We start from the raw sequence: 21,814 nt of genomic DNA, 5'->3' as shown, positions 1-21,814 counted from the left end.
CTGAGATGCTAAGAAACGTGAAGGGTGTAAGATTTTGCCCTAATTTCAAGTTAACGAGTTAGCCTGCACAGTGGTACGGATGCTGGCAGAAGACAGGAGACTTCTGGGTCAGAGACAGGACTTCATTACCCATAGCAACGGAAATAGCCAGAATTTCAGCATTTGGGGGATCAGCTTCCCACGAGGTAACCAACGCGAAGAAGGCCAGATGACACCTGCACGGCGGTGGGCTGTTTAGCAGGAGAGGAACCCTGGGTTTAATGAACCTAAGTCTTTAACAATGGGCAGTAAGCCCATCTGACCTTTTCCCTAGAAGGAGACGGTGTCTTTACTCCACTGGACAACAGTTGCTTGATTATTTGCTCTGGAGAGAGACATACTCTATCTTCCAAGGCTGATGACCATACAAATTATCCTTGAAAAGGCCATCCAGAACAAGGGTAGACAGTGCAGAAACATGAGACACATGGAAAGCTGTCTCCCGACACTACAATAAAACTCAAATTTCTCACCATGGTCTACCAGGCCCTACGTAATTGATCCCTTTCTCTTTGATTTCATGTGGCCATCTTTGGCATCCTCATAAATAAGTCAAACTTGGACTATCTTGGCAGTGCAATGGATAAGAATTTCCCTGCCATTGCAGGGGACATGGGTTCCATCCCTGGTCTGGGAAGATTTCATATGCCGTGGAGCAACTAAGCCCGGGCACCACAGTACTGGGCCCCTGCTCTAGGGCCCACAAGCCACAGCTACTGAAGTCCACGTGCCCCAGAGCATGGGATCTGCAACAAGGAAGCCACTGTAATGAGAAGCCTGCAAACCTCAATGAAGAGTAGCCCCCGCCTGCCACAACCAGAGAAAGCCCGTGTGCAACAAAGACCCAGTGCAACCAAAAATAAAATAAATTATTAATTAATTAAAAAAAAAAAAGCTCTCTGCTGCCTCAGGGTCTTTGCCTGTGTTGGTCTCTTTATCTGAAATGCTCTTTCCCTGGTTTGGATGTCATGTCCCAGAAAGACCTTTCTTCCTTCAGTAATCTATCCATATGCAATGCAACACTCATTATTTCCTTTTGATCACTCTGCTCACTCACTCATTCGATAAACATTTATTGAGCACCTACTATGTGTTAATCATTATTATTACAGGAACAATAATTACCTCATCAACTTATTTACTGACAGTCTTCCTTGAGAGTAGAAACCTTGTCTTTAGATTCAGCCATAAAGGCCTAGAACTTAAAACTGTGCCCTCTATAAAACTCTGCTGGATAAATGAATAACTACTGTAATACGAAGTACTGAAATATTTCCAGATAAACATGGGAAAATACCAGAGCGCTGAATAAAAGGCATGGAATTAGGAGTGAAAGTCCTAAAGTCAAACCCTGGAGTCATCTTTTAGTGACATGTAAGCAATCCTACTAAGTTTCTGTAAAACGAAGAAAATCCCTCTCCCACCTAACCCATAAGATTACACAAGGGTCAAATGATGTAAAATTAAAATTCCATGTATTATGAAGTAGTAGGTCCCTGTTGGTTATCTATTTTATATATAGTACTAGTCACTTAGTTGTGTCTGACTCTTTGCGACCCCACTGGACTGTAGCCCACCAGGCTCCTCTGTCCATGGGATTCTCTACGCAAAAATACTGGAGTGGGTTGCCATTTCCTCCTCCAGGTTTTATATATAGTAGGCTGTATGTGTTGGGCTTCTCTGGTGGCTAAGTGGTGAAGAATCCACCTGCAATGCAGGAGTCGCAGGATACACAGGTTCCATCCCTGGGTCAGGAAGATCCCCTGGAGGAGGGGGCCTGGCAACCCACTCCAGTATTCTTGCCTGGAGAATCCCATGGACAGAGGAGCCTGGCAGGTTACAGTTCACAGGGTCACAGAGTTGCACGTGACTGAAGCGACTGAGCACGCACAGGATGTATGTGTTAATCTCAAACCTCCTACTTTTACCTCCCCTCTTCCCCCTTTGGGAAAAAAATAAGTTTTTCTTCTATTTCTGTGGGTCTATTTCTGTTTTGTATGTTCATTTTGTTTTAGATCCTATGTATAAATATCATACGGTATTTGTCTTTTTCTGCCTGACTCCACTCAGTATGGCAATCTCTAGGTTCATCCATATTGCTGCAAATGGCATGATTTCACTCTTTTATGGCTGAGTAATACTCCATTGTACATATGTACCACATCTTCTTTATCTGTTCATCTGTCAATGGACACTTAGGTTGCTTCCATGTCTTGGCTATTGTAAACAGAGCTGCAGTGAGCTTAAGTGATATTTAAGTAAGCCATTCAAATGTCAATTTAGAAAAATTTTAGACTATATTTACATCCCTAAAAGCCAACCTCCAAAACAGGAATTTTTAGCCTTCTGACAAAGTTAGAAATATATCACTTTTGTCTCCTTTTACTGACTTCATGTGAAACCAAACAGTCTCTTCACTGCAACATGCAGGCTGTGTGTGTGTGTAATGAAGGGACATAAGCTTCATCTTAGAATAAAAAGGGCCACTTCGGAGTCACCGTATCAGGTGGTCAACAGGAAAACATGATGGTGTGAGCAGAGGGGCAACTTGACTGCAAACAGGGACAGTCAAGGCAAACACGCCACGCAGCTGGGGAGGGTTCACCAGTAAACTCATCTTCTATGACCTCAAAATGAAATTACGCAAAATTAAAAGGATATTGCTTCCACTATTTAAATGAAGCATAAACTGATAAACGTGAAGATTTATGCAACTTTCTCTAGAAAGGAGGTGAAGTGGGGTATGAGAACCATATGACTAAGATTACTTTTGGATAATATTTTTCAAATTCAATATACATATACACAACAGCAGGTACATCATGCTGGTAAAGAGGTGCTTCTGAAAATTAAAATCAAGAAGAAAATATGAAAATCATGGAGAGAAGAACATGGGAAAGCTCTCTGGAACTAAGAAAGACATCCAAGATAAGAGGGATGCAGACAGATGACCCACAAAATGTACAGATGAGAAACATCAAAATAGAGATACATACATCTACACACACACAGAGTTATATTCAGTCACTTTTCATCACACATGTGAAGGTCTCTCAAAAATGCCTCCTTACATGTTATGTATTTTAAAGATGGCAACTTATTCCAGATCTGGGAAAAAGGAGACAACAGTAGTTACCAAACTATTCACACAGGCCTCGTTAACCACACTTTCACGATAGTAAGTACAAATACAGACTTTCTTTTCAAAAAGTTCACAACCTAAATCATGGGGTGGGAAAGAGGATGCAAAAAGAGCAGTAACATAAACCAAAGTGCTGGCAGGTACAAATTCAAGGATGGCAAAAGAACATGTAGGTCAAAGGCCAACTCAACAGCAAGAACAACGAATTAGTTTCCAATGGGCAAAGAAGAGGCAGAATAAAAGAAATCAGGGGGAGGATAAGGGCAGGAAAGGCTGCTGTGCACATGGCATTTCAGTAAACAAAAACGTGGCAACACATTTTAAACATCGAACATACAGAGAAACACTTAAACTCTACAGGCTGCTGGAAATTTTCCCTAAGAGCCACAGGAGCTGAATTGGCTTTACTGTCCATTCAATGGCTGTCTTCTAGCTCTGACCTCATCCTTTACAAAGCCAGGGAGCCAGATGCCTACTTCAACATCGTTTCTGGCATCCATGAACTTGTGAGGGATCAATCATCAAATGACTACAGAGATGGCCATTGACTCTCATCATCCTGTGACTGTGCTGGTTATCAGCACACAGCAAGCCACTCAAAGTTACTGTTGTGTTGTGGACATTTGCTTTTAAATAAAGAAAAGTAAGCATTCCAATGAAACTTGGAGGACCTGTTATTCTATCAGACAGTTGAAATATAAGTGACTACTGTTTTTAACTTATGATGGTATTAATGCCTTATGAAGCTTTGTGCTCTGTTCATTGTACAGAGAAAGGCAGGTCAGCGGAGTGAGAGAGAGTGTGTGTGTGTGTGTCCCCAGTTTTACCGAAACACAACTGACATATAGTACTGTATTAGTTTGGGGCTTCCCTGGTGGCTCAGACGGTAAAGAATCCTCTTGCAGGCCAGGAGACCTGAGTTCAATCCCTGGGTCGGTAAGATCCCCTGGAGAAGAGAATGGCTACCCACGCCAGGATTCTTGCCTGGAGAATTCCATGGACAGAAGAGCCTGGCAGGCTACAACCCATGGGGTTGCAAAGAGTTGGACACAACTGAGTGACTAACACCTTCATTCTTTCACTTTTTCATGATATTAGTTTAGGGTGTGCAATGTAATAATTTGATACATGTATACATTGTGAAATGATTACCATGTTAAGTTTGGTTACCACCCATCACTTCACACCGTTACAAATAAATGAACATTTATCACAGCAAAAGAGAATGTTACAATTCTAACAATGAATTAGAAAGCTTAATTTTATATACAAAAATAGTTCAGAACTTTCAGATACTACCTAAATTGGAAAATAATAACCTTCAACAAATTAATCTAAAGAACTGAATTTTAGTCATTTAATTCCATTTACACCAAAAGCCTTTCAAGAAAAAAAAAATATTCTTTGTGGGAATTTTTCACACCTTGTAAAGCAGAAAACAAACTGCACCTTAGATAGAACTGCCTCATCATTTACTTAGACAAGATGTTCAAACAAGATGAAACAGTGGTTTATACATTTAAAAGGCTGCCTACATCAAACCAAGTCTGAATACCACACCTGGCAAATAATGCCAACAAAGCAAGACTACCAACAAACTGCAGAGAAAGTGGTTCATTCTCTGGAACCAACTGGAAGGGGCAGGAGGGCTGAGGGGTTGCTCACAATGAAAGGCTAGAACCACTCCACAAAGTTTTAAACAATCTGCTACAGAGCCTAGGTTACCCTAGAGGCAATGAAACTACCAAAGGTTTATTACTGCTGCTAAGTCGCTTCAGTCGTGTCCGACTCTGTGCGACCCCATAGACGGCAGCCCACCAGGCTCCCCCGTCCCTGGGATTCTCCAGGCAAGAACACTGGAGTGGGTTGCCATTTCCTTCTCCAATGCATGAAAGTGAAAAGGGAAAGTGAAGTCGCTCAGTTGTGTCCGACTCTTAGCGACCCCACGGACTGCAGCCCACCAGGCTCCTCTGTCCATAGGATTTTCCAGGCAAGAGTACTGGAGTGGGGTGCCATTGCCTTCTCCGAAAGGTTTATTAGGGAGTGTCATAATCAGAACCAAATGTGTACATATAGATGTGTGCAAACACAGACACACACAGACACATACATATTTTTCCCCCAAGAAAACTTCAACAGTGAATGCATTACAGCCTGCAAGAGAACAGGCAGTGAATACAGAAATGCTAATATTAAAATTGCTGCAATTTCCTCAGTAAGAAATGCCTGGAACCTAAACTAGCCAAGTGGAACAGAGAAAAGAGGGAATCTGAGAGACTTAGAACACTGACAACACACGGATGGGTACTATTTCCTAGAACTCTAAACAGTCATACCTGTTACACTCAAGTCCACTGAAGAAAACCAAACGATGAGAAAAACAGGAAATGAACAGAAAGAAAATTCACTTTACTTTCTAGTAGGATAGGTATTACCAGATGGGGTCACTGAGAAAAATAAAATCAAATTCAACTAAAATCTCTGTCTTGAAGGACTGGAGAGGTCAGTGGTACTTGTCCAAGTAGGAAACTGCACTGCTTTAATGAATCATACACTACTCTCAAAATGAATATTTCTACCCAGGTAACGGAGAAGGCAATGGCACCCCACTCCAGTACTCTTGCCTGGAAAATCCCATGGATGGAGGAGCCTGGTAGGCTGCAGTCCATGGGGTCGAGAAGAGTCGGACACGACTGAGCAACTTCACTTTCACTTTTCACTTTCATGCACTGGAGAAGGAAATGGCAACCCACTCCAGTGTTCTTGCCTGAAAAATCCCAGGGACGGGGGAGCCTGGTGGGCTTCCATCTATGGGGTCGCACAGAGTTGGACACGACTGAAGCGACTTAGCAGCAGCAGCAACCAAGGTAACATTTAATGAATCTCTGATGTTTTTAATAGTTCTCTTCAATATGGTCTGAAATCATTCATTAGCCATACAAAGACTGGTTCAAGCAACAGACTTGGTTCTAAATGAGCATTTTGAAATTTGTCAACTGAGTTTACCTTGAAAATCTCTCAGGAAATTGCTTGAATTTATCAAAAAGATATGAGATATCCTACAGAAGAAACATTCCAAAAATAGGACTAACTCAAGATTCTCCATCATGAAAAACAGATGCTATAGTTAGATAGCAAAGCTGACTCAATGGACATGAATCTGAGCAAACTCCAGGAAACAGTGGAAGACAGAGGAGCCTAGTGTGCTGAGTCTATGGGGTCGCAAAGAGTCAGACATGACTTAGCAACTCAACAACAACAACAAACAAAATCTAAGGCTCATGCTCTAGTTTAGGAGTTTCAGTATTAACTCATTACATCACATTTTCAAAGATAGCAAACCGTTTAAAAAACACACATTTAATATAAGGTAAATCATTGACAATGCTACTCAAAACAACACAATGGTATACCTACCTATACAATGTAATTAGGATTAATGCCTAATACAAGAACTAAAAGACAACTTTTTAGCAAAAATATCACTCCATCTTTTCTTTCTAACTCAAGAGGTATAATCAACAACTAAAATTGTAAGATATTTAAAGTGTACAATGTGGTAGTTTTATGTATGTATACACTGTGAAAGGATTCCTTCCATTGTGTTAATTAGCTGTCATTTCACATATTTAGCTTTTTTTTTCCTTCCTAAAAGTAGAACTTCTTAAAAAATTCAATTATTGAAATTCTGTACCGTACAGTGCTATTAACTATAGCCACCACATTATACATTTTATCTTCAGAACTTATTCACCTTATAACTGAAAGTTTGTAGCCCATACCACTTGTTTAATATTCAAATTCAGAGCAACTAATCACTTAGACCAAATCTCTTTGTGGAACATGCTAGTTTCTAAAGATTAAGAGACTGATCTTGAACTGGGGAAACACACACACACACACACACACACACACACACAAAGATCCAAGTCAACGATTCAAAGTACAACCAGAAATGAACAAAGGACAATAGTTGGCTGAAGGCATAAAACTTAGGTTAAAAGGAGCAAAAGAGCCAACACTTGTTGAGAGCTTCCTCTAAGTCAGGCACTGGGGCTAAGAAGTGCAGACACGCTCTCCCACCCCACCCAGTGTAGAGTGGTTTTTTGAGTAATTGATATAAGCATTATGAAGGCAGGGGCTTCCCTGGTGGCTCAGTTGGTAGAGAATCTGCCTGCAATTCGGGAGACCAGGGTTCAGTACCTGGATCGGGAAGATCCTGTGCAGAGGGGAACAGCTACCCACTCCAGTATGCCTGCCTGGAGAATTCCATGGATGGAGGAACCTGGTGGGCTCATGGGGTCACAGAGCTGGACATGACTGGGCGACTAACACTTTATGAAGGCAGAGAGGGCTTGGTAACCAGCTGATCTCCAGGTTCTCAACCAGCACAATGCACACTACACGTATTCCATAAATACTTATGAGATGAATGGAGAGATGGTGGATGATGAGTAGATATTTTTAGTAACAATGTTCATCTACCCACTGAGACCAAAGTGATCCTGGCAGCTTAGAAGGGAGGGAGCAAGAAATGGTCTCCTAGCCACTGTGCTCCTTTCTCCAAATACAGGATATCATGGGAGAGTGGGGAAAGCATGAGCTTTGTCATCACACCTGGACGGGAAGCCAAGTTTCAGGCTTACCTTTACTGTGTCCCTGGACAGATTACTCCTCCATGATGGAAATGCACAGACTAATTCCTTAATCTTGAAGTTGTAAAAAGGCTTTACTGAAATAATATACAAAGTGTACCTGGCAAGTACCTAGCACGTGAGTAGTAGTAGCACTTATTAAATATAAACCTCTCAATTTACTGGGAGAAGTAGTTTACTCTCTGGAACAACTGGAAGGGGCAGGAGGACACAGTCTTGGTCTTAAAGATAAAGTCCAAAGGAGGGGTGTCAGTAAAAGGAATCCTAATGTAGTCCACAGCAGGACAGCTCTGGAGTCATTGTCAACTATCAGTCCAAAGGCACAGCCCACATTAGAGGAATTAACAATCACAGCATGAACTACATGGGGAATTCCCGGTGGCTCTGTGGCAGGCTAATCCACCTGCCAATGCAAGAGACAAAGGTTCGATCCCTGGGTAGGGAAGATCTGCTGAAGAAGGGAATGGCAACCCACTCCAGTATTCTTACCTGGGAAATCCCATGGACAGAGAAGCCTGGTGAGCTACAGTCCATGGTTTCGCCGAGTCAGACTTAGCAACTAAACAACAGCAAGAAATGAACTACACAGGATTCAACAAGGGAGAAGGACTCAGACAGTGCTTCTTCGACAGCACACAGCATGCTACTTTGAACACAGGCATACATGCTCAGTCACGCAGTCGTGTCTGACTCTCTGCAACCCCATGGACAGCAGTCCACCAGGCTCCTCCTATCCATGGAATTTTCCAGGCAAGAACACTGGAATGGGTTGCCATTTCCTCCTCCAGGGAATCTTCCTGACTCAGGAATCAAATCTGCATCTCTCCTGCATTGGCAGGCGGATTCTTTACCACTGAGACACCTAGGAATCCCTCAGTCCATGGGGTCACAGAAGAGTCAGACACGACTTAGTGAGTAAACAACAAATGAGCCACACAGGACTGAGAAAGGGAATGGGACCCTGACAGTGCAAGGGAATATAAAACCACGAGCATCTGCTCTGTGTGCGACACTTTCACACTTGCCAAAACCAGGCATGCTTTTCTCTGCTATTCTGTCAAAGCTACTTTATTGATAATATCTGAAGTACTATTAATTTGATGAAATCATGCATCATTAAGGATCCTTTTTGAGAAAAATTTCCTAAGGCTCCACCTCTAAAAAAGACCAAGATATAATTATGTCCTCGTGTGGTTTCTCTTGCACACTTTACAGTATCATATCATACAATACAGTCCAGTTACAAAACATGATGAAACCTCCCAAACCTCTAATCCATAACTGAAAAGGTGAAAATCATTTTTTAACAAGTTCTAACATAAATTTCCTCTTTTAAGTCAGTTGGAAAAAAATCACACAAATTTTCTTAACTTTCCAGTTACTACTTATCTATGGGTGAAGTCAGTAACAGGTTACCTTTCTTCTTAATGAGCCAGAAAGGAAGGTATCTTAACTTTAGAAGGTGCTTTGAGCATATTATTCAACTATAAGCTTCAGAAATACCTAAAGTGTTAGGTTTTTTGGCAACACAAATCCACATCACTAAATTCAAATATGAATCCAGGGACTTCCCTGGTGGTCCAGTGGCTGAGAACTCACCTGCCAGTGCAGGAGACACGGGTTTGATCCCTGGTCTGGGAGGATCTCACACGCACTAGAGCAACTCAGACACAACTCAGTCGTGATGAACCACAACCCCTGAGCCCATGCGCCTAGAACCTGTGCTCAGCAATGAGAGAAGCCGCCACAGCAAGAAGCCCACGTACCGCAAGGAAGACCCAACACAGACAAAAATAAATAAATAAATAACACTTTATTTAAAAAATGAAGCCAAGTTCTTAAACTCAAATATTCAACTAAAATATCTGCTTTTGGATGACAGTCATTCTATTCACTGCTGATTTTTAACTGAACATTTTACATAGGATATATCATATATACTTTGAGAGTAGATTTGGAAAAGGGGGAACCATCAAACCAGAGAGTTTCTGTGATAAGAAAAGTCAGAAATGATCTTGCTTATAAACAAAAATCTGGGTATCGATCTTCCAAGTCTCTTCCGAGAGAATGCATTAATGGAACAAGAGATCGATACTATAATAATCTAAGAATTTAAACCCATTTATAAAATCTCTATCTACAAAATAATAGTCCCTTACAATTTAAACCCATTTATAAAATCTCTATCTACAAAATAATAGTTGTTAATGAATCAACATTTAGAAATGAATATGATACAATTTGGTGAACAGAGGAACTGAAGCTATATAGGGCAGCAGGAGAGGTTCACCCTATTTTGCTTAGAATCAGCCAGATGCTATGAGAAAAAAAGGATCAATGTCCAGCAGAAAAACTTCCTGAAGAAATCTAGGATGGCAGGGAACAAAGAACACAACTTGGGTAGCAAGTCTTAGGCTCCACCTGCGGGAATATCTGATCAGTTTCACCATTACCAGTCTTGATGCCACAGACACACCAAGAAGCTTTCTGAAGACAGTAACTGCCCTAGAAATCTGCCACTGGGAACAGAATTCACTTATCACACTACAAAATTCTTGTCTGCTTGGAAATATATTTCTCACTGCACTTAACAACTGATTTTTCAGTAGACATCAATGTTCAAAAAGTTCTTTTTAAGCATATCAGGTTTTCCAGAGTCTGATCAACCCTAGCTTAAGCAGACCACTGGTGTTGAACTATGAAGCTCTTTTTAAAGCAAATCCTGCAAGACTAAGTGTGGTCTGATAGCATCTTAAAATTAGCTTTAGCAAAGTATGAGCCTCACACCATATTAGAATACAGGCTGTGCTTTAATTGTCCATAGTATAACCCAATTTAATTTGGAACATTTCTTACTACAGATTTCCTTCATTCCCAAATGCTAGTAGCTTTCTATTAATGTCTATCACTTTTTAACCACAATTACCTAAAAAAAAAATGATTTTCAATTTTCTCTTAGCCCCATTTCACCCTTTTTCAGTCCTGATTAAAATGTGGTCATTCCTGAAAAACATGATTATAATAATTTGATAACTCTTAAGGAGTTTGAAAACAAAGTCACCCAAAACACAAAGTGGTCTTGTCAAAACCAGGAATGTCTCACAATATAATAATAGCCTCTCTACTAGCATCTTTATAATAAAGGATTCAAGAAATCCAGACTCTTGCACTTCTCAAAGTTTACTCAACCAATCAAAATCTCAACTATGTACCTCACGGATGTTAAGCGTCTTAGCCACAATAAGGCATCAATATGGTAAAGCAAATGATAATCAAAGTCATCCACTCAAAAATCAGTGAATGCCCAGGATGTGTCATTTACCGAGTGCCTTTTTGGCAATGAAAAGTCAAATATAGTAGCATTCACAGTCCCAGTCTCCAAGGACTTTACAGTCTAGAGGAGGCAAGATGGCCGTCTGCCACAAGCTAAACAACTGAACAAAAAAAATCTCAGAAATACTGCAACAAAGATACATGCTCTAAAGTAAGTAACTTATTCGTCTGTGCTCAGTTGCTTAGTCATGTCCCACTCTGTGACCACATGGACTGTAGCCCACTTAGGCTCCTCTGTCCATGGAATTTTCCAGGCAAGAATACTGAAGTGGGTTGCCATTTCCCTCTCCAGGGGATCTTACCAACCCAGGGATCAAACCCAGGTCTCCTGGGTCTCCAGTAGTGGCAGGTGGATTCTTTACCACTGAGCCACCTGGGAAGCCCCAAACTAACTCTAGGAAGCCAAAAAAATGCTACAGACACTAACTTTGCTGCTGCTGCTGCTAAGTCACTTCAGTCGTGTCCGACTCTGTGTGACCCCATAGACGGCAGCCACCAGGCTTCCCCATCCCTGGGCTTCTCCAGGCAAGAACACTGGAGTGGGTTGCCATTGACACTAACTTTAAGTGGTCCTAAAGAAGAACTTATTCAGCATTAAAGAGAAGTGTTTAAGAAAAAGGCAAAATGAGTTAAGGAAAAGGAAAGAGCAGCAAAAGACAAGAAGTCACAGCACACAAGGAATTTCTACACCCCTGGAACAGACGAGGCTCAGTGACAAAGAGTGAGAAGAGGTTACACACAACAGAGAGGAGACAAGATGGCTGTCTGCCACGTAAGGCGTTCAGACTTCAGCCTACAGGTTCTGAGGATTCCTGAAGCATCTGCAGGAGGACACTGGCTGCTGGGAGTCACAGCTTGCCCTGAGGTCCTCCAGCCTCTGTTGCTTCCTCATGCCTGGAGACAGGATGGGCCACTGGACAGGCAGAGGAGTGGATGACATTCCCATCAGCTGCACACCCCCCTCGGGGTACTCTGGGTCTCCAGCAGATATCGAATGACTTCAGATAATCTTAAAAAGTGTGAAATCTTAGAATGAAAAGGAAACCCATTAATTACCAGCATCCTTTCTACCAACCCTGATAAATGGCAACATACCAGACAACAGCTACAATGTCTGCTGTGTCTTCATTTCCCCCCAACACTTGCTATAGTTCTAGTCAGATGTTACTGAAATCCCTTCCAAAATCTTCTCCTGAGTGGGCCTCTCCTTAGAACGTAGTCCACTTGGTCAGAGCTGGGCACAAAACACAGCACGTGCCCTCCACCCATGGTAGAGCACCAAAAGCACGTGAGGCTTTCAAGTGGACCAGGTATCTCTTGGTTGCACCAACCTTTACAAAAACACAGGACCTGGGTCCTATTGAACCTGTTGTCAAAAAGTAAGCACCATTCAACTCTCCCTCAAATCACATATCACAGTTATAAGTTAACATTTATTTGTGGGATTATCTGAGTAAAGTCTGCATGTCTCCAGCCCACAGACTAACACACCTGCATGCAGGTACGAAACTGTCTTTTGATGTTTTGCTTCTTATTTCCTTTCCAGTACCACGGTATTGTGGGGTCTTAGCATAGTACCTGTTTCAAAGCACTGGTTCAATAAATGTTAAATAATTAGATGTAGACAAAATATTACATGAGGCAAGTTATGGTCAGTATGATTTTGTTGCTGTTTAGCTGCTAAGTCATGTCCGACTGTTTGGGACCCCATGGATTGCAGCACGCCAGGCCCTGTCCTTCGCCATCTCCCAGAGTTTGCTCAAACTCATGTCCATTGAGACGGTAATGCCATCCAACCATTTTCATCCTCTGTCATCCCCTTCTCCTTCTGCTCTTAATAGTTTCCAGCATCAGGGTCTTTCCTAGTGAGTCGTTCAACAAAATAGGGATGTTAAAATCAACATTCCATAGAAGCCCAATGGAGATTTTTCAAATTCCTCTGTGAAGGAAAGGTGTCATGGAGGGGAAAAGGCATCCAAGTCGATTTCTAAATGGTGTTTCAATCAAATATTTAAAATAAAGAAAATATTTGTGCAAAAAAACAACCATGAAAATCATGTTTCTGAAGAACATAATTTTATATGGGAAATTTCTCATAATAAATTAATAAACAGGATACAAAACAATATGTTCCCATCCCACACACTCCTAAAAGTAAATAGTTAAAAATGTTAATAGTAGCTATTGCTGCATTATAGAATTACATGATCTTTATTTTCTTTTTTACACTTTATTGCAGTCTCTAAGTTTTCTATAGCAAAGGTCTTCATCATCTGGAGAGAAATATTTAGATTTTAACTATTGCAGAAGAAAGTGCTATAGCAATTTTAAATCTTCAGGCTTTATCACAAGAAGTTTCTGGACTGTTTTTTTTCAGTGTCATACTGCATACAAACATGGTATAGCAGGAGTGTTGGATAAGAAATCTCGGTCCCTAAGAAATATTACAAATAATCCCTCTGCACACCCTTAAATTGTACTTATTTCCTAATCTACTTTTTCGAGTCTTGACAAATGCTGTGAAAGGACTTATATTTGCAGGTAGTACTAAAAACCAGAAGCTAGTATCGTTGACCACACTGGTCGACAGAACATCAGTTCCCTTCCACACTCTCAGTTGGGCCTTCAAACAATGAACCATGTGCATCACCATGCTGCGTATCAAACTGAGGGATGGAAGGGCTCCTGATAACGTATCTCAGTTTAACATTGAGAACATAAACAAAGGTCTTTCTCTGAATCAACAGATACCTTCATCTATGGTTAACAAGTTAAGAATAACCACCAAACACTGTTCTTTACTAAAACAAAAGAAGGAAACGCCATTAAGTATTCTGAAACATAAGGTGTCTAGCTTGTGCCCTGCCATCTACTGGAAATGTGAAATGGGAGTTTTAAAGTACCTTTCTGTATCTCAGCCACAATAAAAGAGTGATGGAAAAAGCTACCACTTTAAATACATTTCAGACCTCCTACAAATAGTACTGTCTTAAAAGCTGTCCAAATAGAAGTAAAAGGTTCTCTGAGCAATGGTCATCAATCATGTCTCTTCCTTTATCAAAGAATGGCTAGAGGGAAGCATATAAACTATGCACGAGTGCACAGTGTCCAGATGGTCTAGAGCCATGCACAGTCCACCGAGCCGTCTCAGAAAGACCCCTTGTACAACCCATCTCTTTCTGCGCCCTGACTGCCTCTAAGCTCTGCCTACATGGGCTCTTCTTCCCAGCTGCCACCACCTACCCACCTCCTCGGGGTCCCTTTGCCTCAAGACTTCTTGCAGAGGACCAGCTGATTTCATCCCATACTGAGTATCCCTGCCTTGAAAATAAACCAACCAACCTTCCTGACTAGTTTGGAGACTCATCAGAAATCACTACTAATAAACAAGTGATTACAGATTCAAGAAAGCTATCTGATGAGAAATTAAAATCCTGGCTGAAATGTAGGCAGCATGAGGGAGACTTTGATGTGAAACCGATGGGTCTGGGCAGCTGTGAGGTCCTAAGAGCACCTCTGGGAGGTTTTGATGTGCATCCAGGGCTGGGCACTGCTGTCCCAGACCCTCGGTTACCTGCCATCCTTGCACTCGAGGGTCATCAGGAGCCCACCACCTTCTGCAGGGAGGACCCCCAGGTTTCCCATCCATTCGGGTTCTAAGTCTCCCTTCTAGGAAAGAAGAGCAGGTGTGACTCTGCAAGCCACCGAAGTGCCTCTGGAGTCCAGAGTGTGGCACAGGAAGGGTAAGCGTCAGTCACGTTAAAAGTCTACATTTGTGAATTCACAGCGTTCCCAGACTATGAACAGAGAAGGCAAAGTATGTGTAGGAGCTACTCTCAAATTCTTAGGCAGAGGGTAGATGATAATCATGTGGTTTCGTAGAAAATTCCTTGTGAGTAATCTCCCAAATATGCAATACAAATTAGAATTAACTTCTTTGCTCACAGCTTGGGTCAATTAAAATCGAGGCAGTGGATTTTATTGTGACAAAGACCTACAGAGACACTTAATGAATAACTTTCACATGACTTTTTTCAAATCCATGGTATATCATCTTAAGTTGATTAACAGTAAACAAAATACTTTGCACATATCTTTTGACTCTGGGGAAAGCTTTATATATTTTAGGCTGGTTTTTTCCTCAAGAAATGCCATTTTCTGCAAACTAAAAGTACTTCTCACAAAATCAAATATTTTAACACTTTGGATAAAGTATGTATTGTGCACTGATTATCTCATTAACACACTTTGCAGAGCAGGATTTGGGAACAAAAGTGATCAGCATTGGCCTCTCTCCAAAAGGGTGCTGAAATGCAAAGTTTCCATAAAATTATACTGATTATTAACTTCAATTCCTCTCCAGCATTTCAACCGTAACACACTGAATCATACACAAAGTATCTGCTTTAGGGTTTGATTTCCATGTAAAGCACAATAAAACCAACTATTTTAATAGCTTGAGAAACAAGAAAGCAGCTAATTCCAATAACGTATGCACTGAAGGGTTATTACATTGGTTAAGTCACTCTCCCTCTGTATAAGAGATACTCTGTGCACTAGAGTGGCAAATGATGACCCATTCCTACTAGAGAATAATGTCTGGAGAGGGAGAATGGTTACATACAAAACGATCATTTCAAACATATGTACGCATAAGTAAGTGAAGTCGCTCAGTCGTGTTTGACTCTTTACGACCCCATGAACTATAGCCCGCCAGGCTTCTCTGTCCATGGGATTCTCCAGGCAAGAATCCTGGAGTGGGTTGCCATTTCCTTCTCCAGGAGATCTTCCCGACCCAGGGATTGAACCTGGGTCTCCCGCATTGCCCGCAGACACATACCTTGTCATACACACTCCATGTGTCAAAATAGCTCTAGTCTAAATCGATCCATGCTGTACACATAAAATAGACACCAGATTCTTAAAATTTCTTAATTGGAGTATAATCGCCTTACCATGTTGTGTTAGTTTCCGCTGTACAACTACGTGAATCAGCTGTATGCATACACGTATGCCCTCCCTCTTGGACCTCTCCCCGCCCACCCGCATCCCACCCCTCTAGGTCATCACAGAGCTCAGGGCTGAGCTCCCACTAGCCGTCCGGTTTACACATGGTAGTGTATATACGTCAACGCTACTCTCCATTTGTCCCATCCTCCCCTTCCCCATCTGTGTGCACAAGTCTGTTTTCTAGGTCTGCTAGACATTTGATTTTGAAGACTCGGTGTGGACAAAAGAATATAAAATATCTCGATTTTGTATGTTGATTTCATGCTCAGATGATAACATTTTGGATACTTGAGTTAAATACATTGTTAAAATTAAACATCTCTTTCTTTTAGCATGGTGATTAGAAAATTTAAATATATGGGGGGTTACATTATATTTCTATTTCACAGCACACTATTCTAGACCCTGGGCATATATGAGGGAATAAGACCATGTCCCTAACATCATGGAGCTTATGTTTAAACATCCATAGCCCTAAAATCTTCAGTAATCAGTAGAAAACTCTTGCATTAGAGAAGACTCTGGGATGGAAGCCACACGCACAACAGCTAGACATACCTTCCCTTTAGTCCTTCCTTCCGTCAAAGACAGGGCCTCTGGTCCCCCAGGATAATCAGTCAGTAAAACAGTGACCATGACCTGACCATCTTAGAGAAGACTGCTCCTCCCCTGCTGGGTGCTTCTGAGAAACACAACTACTTATAATCTGAACTTAATGAGGGAGAAAAGCTTTCAATCTTGAGCATCAGCAGTTTGAAGTCATCATTTTTTAGTACTTGGGGTTGTGCCTCTAAAGCACTTTAAAGGGTTTCCAATTGTTGGAAGACGTTTCTCAACGAAGACTCCCTCTCTCTGGATTCCATAGCCCTCCTTTACAATAAGAGTTCTTGAGCGTTTTCTTCTCCACGGGTCCGATTAACCTTGCCTCCCCTCAATGCCTTTAGATCCCCACATCACAAGCAGAATGTTCCCAGATAAAAGCAAGAAGCTGAACTCAACAACACAAGCTCATGACAGCAATCTCAAAGTCTCTACTGGCCTAAGGAGACTGGCAAAGGAAACTCAAGTCAGGCTGACTAACTGCCCGTTATATGTGAGATTCCTTGTTCTAAGATTTTAAAGACTTACTGGAAGGTAAGTTTAATTTAGATCAAATGAGTCTACCCTTCAATAGCACTTTTCCTACCAAAAAAGGTTATCTTGAACATTTGAATTTTCCATTTCATATGTTAGGAACGTACCTTCAACTCAAGCCACAACAGGGCAAATGTTTTGCCTGCCCATACATCTTTCTGGCAGATTGTAAAGAAAACCAGGGCTTTCAAGAGGTTCTCTGTGCTGTAAAATGCACTGCTGGGTACAGCAGGAAGCTGAGAGGCTCACGTTTCACGGCTGACAGTGTTACTTTCCATCTGACCCCATCTGTGTCCTCAGCTCACGCTGTTCTCTCAGCCAGCCTGCCCTGTCCCCTTGGTCCACTTACATGTGACACCTCCAGAAGGGCCAGGCCCCAAGCCCAGCTCTCACAGAAATCATCCCAGTAACCCCAAATCCAGAATCATCTTTGTCCTTCATTCTCACAGAAACCCAACCAACTAAAGTATCATCTCACATATTACTTTTTCTCTTTCTCTAGGTATTTCGAATACCTGTAACTCAGGAGAGCGATGAAAAAAAAAAGTCAGCATGACATCTGAAAATTTACCACCCTCCCTTTCAATCAGATTTATCTGAGTTTTATTCAGCAACAAAGATGAGCCTAACACCAGGGATGCAAGAAGGATAATCTTCAAGGAATATCAGTCCAAATGAGGGAAAAATGAAGTCAACAAAGAGCCCAGGGAGCCCAGAGGAGGGCTCTTCTTCCTGGTGATTGAGGAAAGCCTCACAGAAAAGGCACTACAGAAGTGAAGAACTGAAAACTAGGAAATGCACTGGGGAAAGGGGGATGGGCACATCTACACCAGTATCTCTATTATCATTATTATTGACTTTTCCATGCCAGACATTGTGGCAAATCTGAAAATTTTTTTTTATTTTAAAACTTTACAATATTGTATTAGTTTTGCCAAATATCGAAATGAATCTGCCACAGGTATACATGTGTTCCCCATCCTGAACCCTCCTCCCTCCTCCCTCCCCATACCATCCCTCTGGGTCGTCCCAGTGCACCAGCCCCAAGCATCCAGTATCGTGCATCGAACCTGGACTGGCAACTCGTTTCATACATGATATTATACATGTTTCAATGCCATTCTCCCAAATCTTCCCACCCTCTCCCTCTCCAACAGAGTCCATAAGACTGTTCTATACATCAGTGTCTCTTTTGCTGTCTCGTACATAGGGTTATTGTTACCATCTTTCTAAATTCCATATATATGCGTTAGTATACTGTATTGGTGTTTTTTCTTATACTCAACATTTGCCCATGCCTCAGTCTAAAGAATTCTTTGTATGTCCCAATCCCACCCAACAAGACACTGCTTAAGTACCACGGCCTATCCGAAGCTTCAGTGAGCCTGTTACCCCCTCACTCACTGAAGAAATATGTGTCTCTCTCCCTCCCCTGAGCCCCTGCAGTTTTCAGACAGTCTCTCTTGGGGCACTCATCACTCTATTACCATGTTGCCCGCACCTGATTCCCCTGTAAGGCTATGGCTCTGTAAGAACTCAGACTGATCTCACTGATTGTCATCTTCCCCAGAGAACTGGCAGGGTCCTTTTTACATCCGGGCACTCAATGTTTGTTGTCGAACAAATTAAAACACTCTCCCCTTTAATTAAGTCAAGAACAGACAAGAACTTTTAAAATCGCTAAAACATCTACCAACTCATTCTTCTTAATAAAAACCCTCATCCAGAGAGAAACTTGATGCAATTCTACATAGCTCTTTTGTCCGTGAATCCTAAAGAAAAGTCAATAAAAGATGGTGTTCTTAAGAGTGACTGACCACAGACAAAACTGAGTCACCTTTGGATGGCTGCTGGGTAAGCACATTTCCCTCCTTTCTTCACTCTCTGAACAAGTTCTAAGGTAAATTTGTTTAGGCCACTGTAGATTCTCTGTTACATGTTGACAAAAGGTGGGACAAAGCCTTCAGAGCAACGTCATTTTCACTGCTTATCTGAATTCTAAAGCCTATTCTATCCGAGTTCTGCTGCTTTCTTCCACCCATGCAAAGGAAGGCTAGCTGAAACCACCCAGAACATTTGACTTCCATAATAACAGTGTCTGCACATTATGCATAGCTCCTATCTCTGGTGCCCCTTATCTCTAGTGACATTACCCTCGAAGACAGAACCACCACTCTCCTCCAACACCCACCTAACTCAAAAACATAATTACTGCTAAGTGTACCTTGACTAAAATCCTGTTTAATTAACAGAGGAAAGTGTTAACTAGGATAGGTTTTCTCTTAGAATAAGAACATTTTGACAGTAAAGTACATTTAAGCAATTCAAAGACAATCTTCAAAGACTATGCGTTTCTTTTTTCATTTACTTTGACTTTTCAAAAAGAAGAGCCTTAAACAATTAAGACAAACCAAAAAAAAAAAGGAGAAGATAATAAAACAGAACTCAATACTGCCTGGTCTTTAAAATATATATGCAATGATTTTCTCCACAGTAAACCACTGGATATCTTAGATTCAAAAGAAGTAATTAGGCACAGGACAGAAGTGAGGTGGTCATTCCAGAAATTCATGCACAAAGATGAGGGTACCAAGAAGGAGCAACCAGACCAGCAAACACAAAGTTCATCAGAAATCCATAAAATCACATGGCCACCAAAGCAAGTCTGTTTAATCAAAAGCAATGTGACTTTTTTAACTAATAATTATGCTACTTTATAATAAAGGTTATTTTGAATATTTCTAGGACCAAAAAGGCCATAAGCAAAAGCAATGCAATGAACTCAGCTTCTAAAACCAGTGTCTTCATGACTTCTCAAGCACTAAAGTTATTTACACCTTTTTAAAAAATTATTTATTTATTTATTTGGCTGTGCTAGGTCTTAGGTGCATCTTCACTGCAGCATGGGAATGCTGAGTTTCAGTATGTGGGATCTAGTTCCCTGACCAGGGATTGAACCCACACCCCCTGCATTGGGAGCATGGTATCTTAGCCACAGGACCTTATATCAACAAATATAAAAGTTCATCGCTATATGACTGTGTTTTATATATATATATGGCATAGTTATATTTTGTATTAAAAAAAAGAAACAAAACCTATTTCTAATAAATTGATCACCATTATCCCCAAATCAACAAAATCACTATAAATTTACCATTTCCTCTATAAGGCAGCTGCTTCTAAATACACTGAACAAAAGTGCTGGGGTGGGCGAGTGGGGAGGATTCCAAACTTGTTAAATAAGTGACACACGGATGAATGCTTGATACTTTGTCCAAAGGCCAATTGTGCTACAGTAATAGCCAATTATTAACTTTTTCCCCCCCCAGTTCTAATTAAGACTGGGAAAACTTCCATTTTTTCCTCACATATGAAACACACCTGAAATGGCTTACATAAGTAGCATGTATAAGCATTGCCAAGCCACTAGTATTTGTATCTTTGGTCTTCAAGTGCCATAGATTTTAGGTGCCTCCCTGATAGCTCAGTTGGTAAAGAATCTGCCTGCAATGCAGTAGGCCCCGGTTCTATCCCTGGGTCCGGAAGATCCGCTGGAGAAGGGATATGCTACCCACTCCAGTATTCTTGGGCTTCCCTTGTGATTCAGCTGGTAAAGAATCTGCTTGCAATGCACCTGCAACGCAGGAGACCTGGGTTTGATCCCTGGGTTGGGAAGATCCCTTGAGAAGGGAATGGCTACCCTCTCCAGTATTCTGGCCTGGAGAATTCCATAGACTGTATAGTCCTTGGGGGTCGCAAAGAGTCAGACACGACTCGGCGACTTTCACTTCTTTTCATGGCCATAACCATAGAAGCATGATGATGATTAAAAAATCAGACAGGGTTAGATCTAAAAGTACTACAAAATAGTCACGTTATCCCTACTGCACTTGAGATCATGTCCTTGCTTCCCAAGGTAACAGCTATGGCTCTCTATCGAGGCCTATAGTTTCTGACACAGCTTAAGGTTTTAGATTTGTTCTACTCTTCCTTCCAAGAAACTTAACAGACCTACATCTCACTCCCTTAAAGTCCTGTCCTCCAGGTAAACTACAGTGAGCTAGCACACCACTGGCAAACAGCATCTCTCAAGATAGAATTTCTTCAGAACAGTGGTCTTTGGAAAGCACCCCAAAGTGCCAGGCTGAACACAGAGCAAGTTAGAGGTCTATGAGTTTCTGAGCATCCTGTAAGTAATAACAAAAATAGCATTTAGGTAGCTGTCTATTCTGTTTTCATGCAAGACTGGACCTGAGCATGGAGATATTACGAAATGAGTATTATGAAAACAAAAGACAAGTTTTACACTGTGAAAAATATTCAACTAAAAGTTACCAGCAAGAAGCATTCATCTACCAGAGAGTATAAAAACAAACAGCTTAATTCCTAACTACCCAAGAACACATCAGTTATACTCAATACACTGCTTTTGGTAGTTGTCCTGTGTGCGTGACTCTTTGCAACCTCTGTGGACCGTAGGCCGCCAGGCTCCTCTGCC

General features: G+C 41.4%; 1 protein-coding gene across 17 annotated transcripts in view; it reads right to left on the bottom strand.

Moving 5' to 3' along the window:
- Nucleotides 1-21,814, bottom strand: part of SIPA1L1 (signal induced proliferation associated 1 like 1) — a 520,024-nt gene that overhangs the window by 308,369 nt on the left and 189,841 nt on the right. For 2 of the 17 annotated variants that reach the window (XM_061429306.1, XM_061429300.1), the window contains exon 1: nt 9,436-9,624. The exons of the other annotated variants lie outside the window; for them this stretch is intronic. The gene's annotated coding sequence lies outside the window, so the exon portion shown is untranslated. Of the gene's footprint in view, nt 1-9,435; nt 9,625-21,814 lie in introns of those variants that run through there. 17 annotated transcript variants of the gene reach the window in all.

Source organism: Bos javanicus, chromosome 10 (genome assembly GCF_032452875.1).
Source record: "Bos javanicus breed banteng chromosome 10, ARS-OSU_banteng_1.0, whole genome shotgun sequence".
Taxonomy (NCBI): Eukaryota; Metazoa; Chordata; class Mammalia; order Artiodactyla; family Bovidae; genus Bos; species Bos javanicus.
This window is presented reverse-complemented; position numbering and strand designations above follow the sequence as displayed.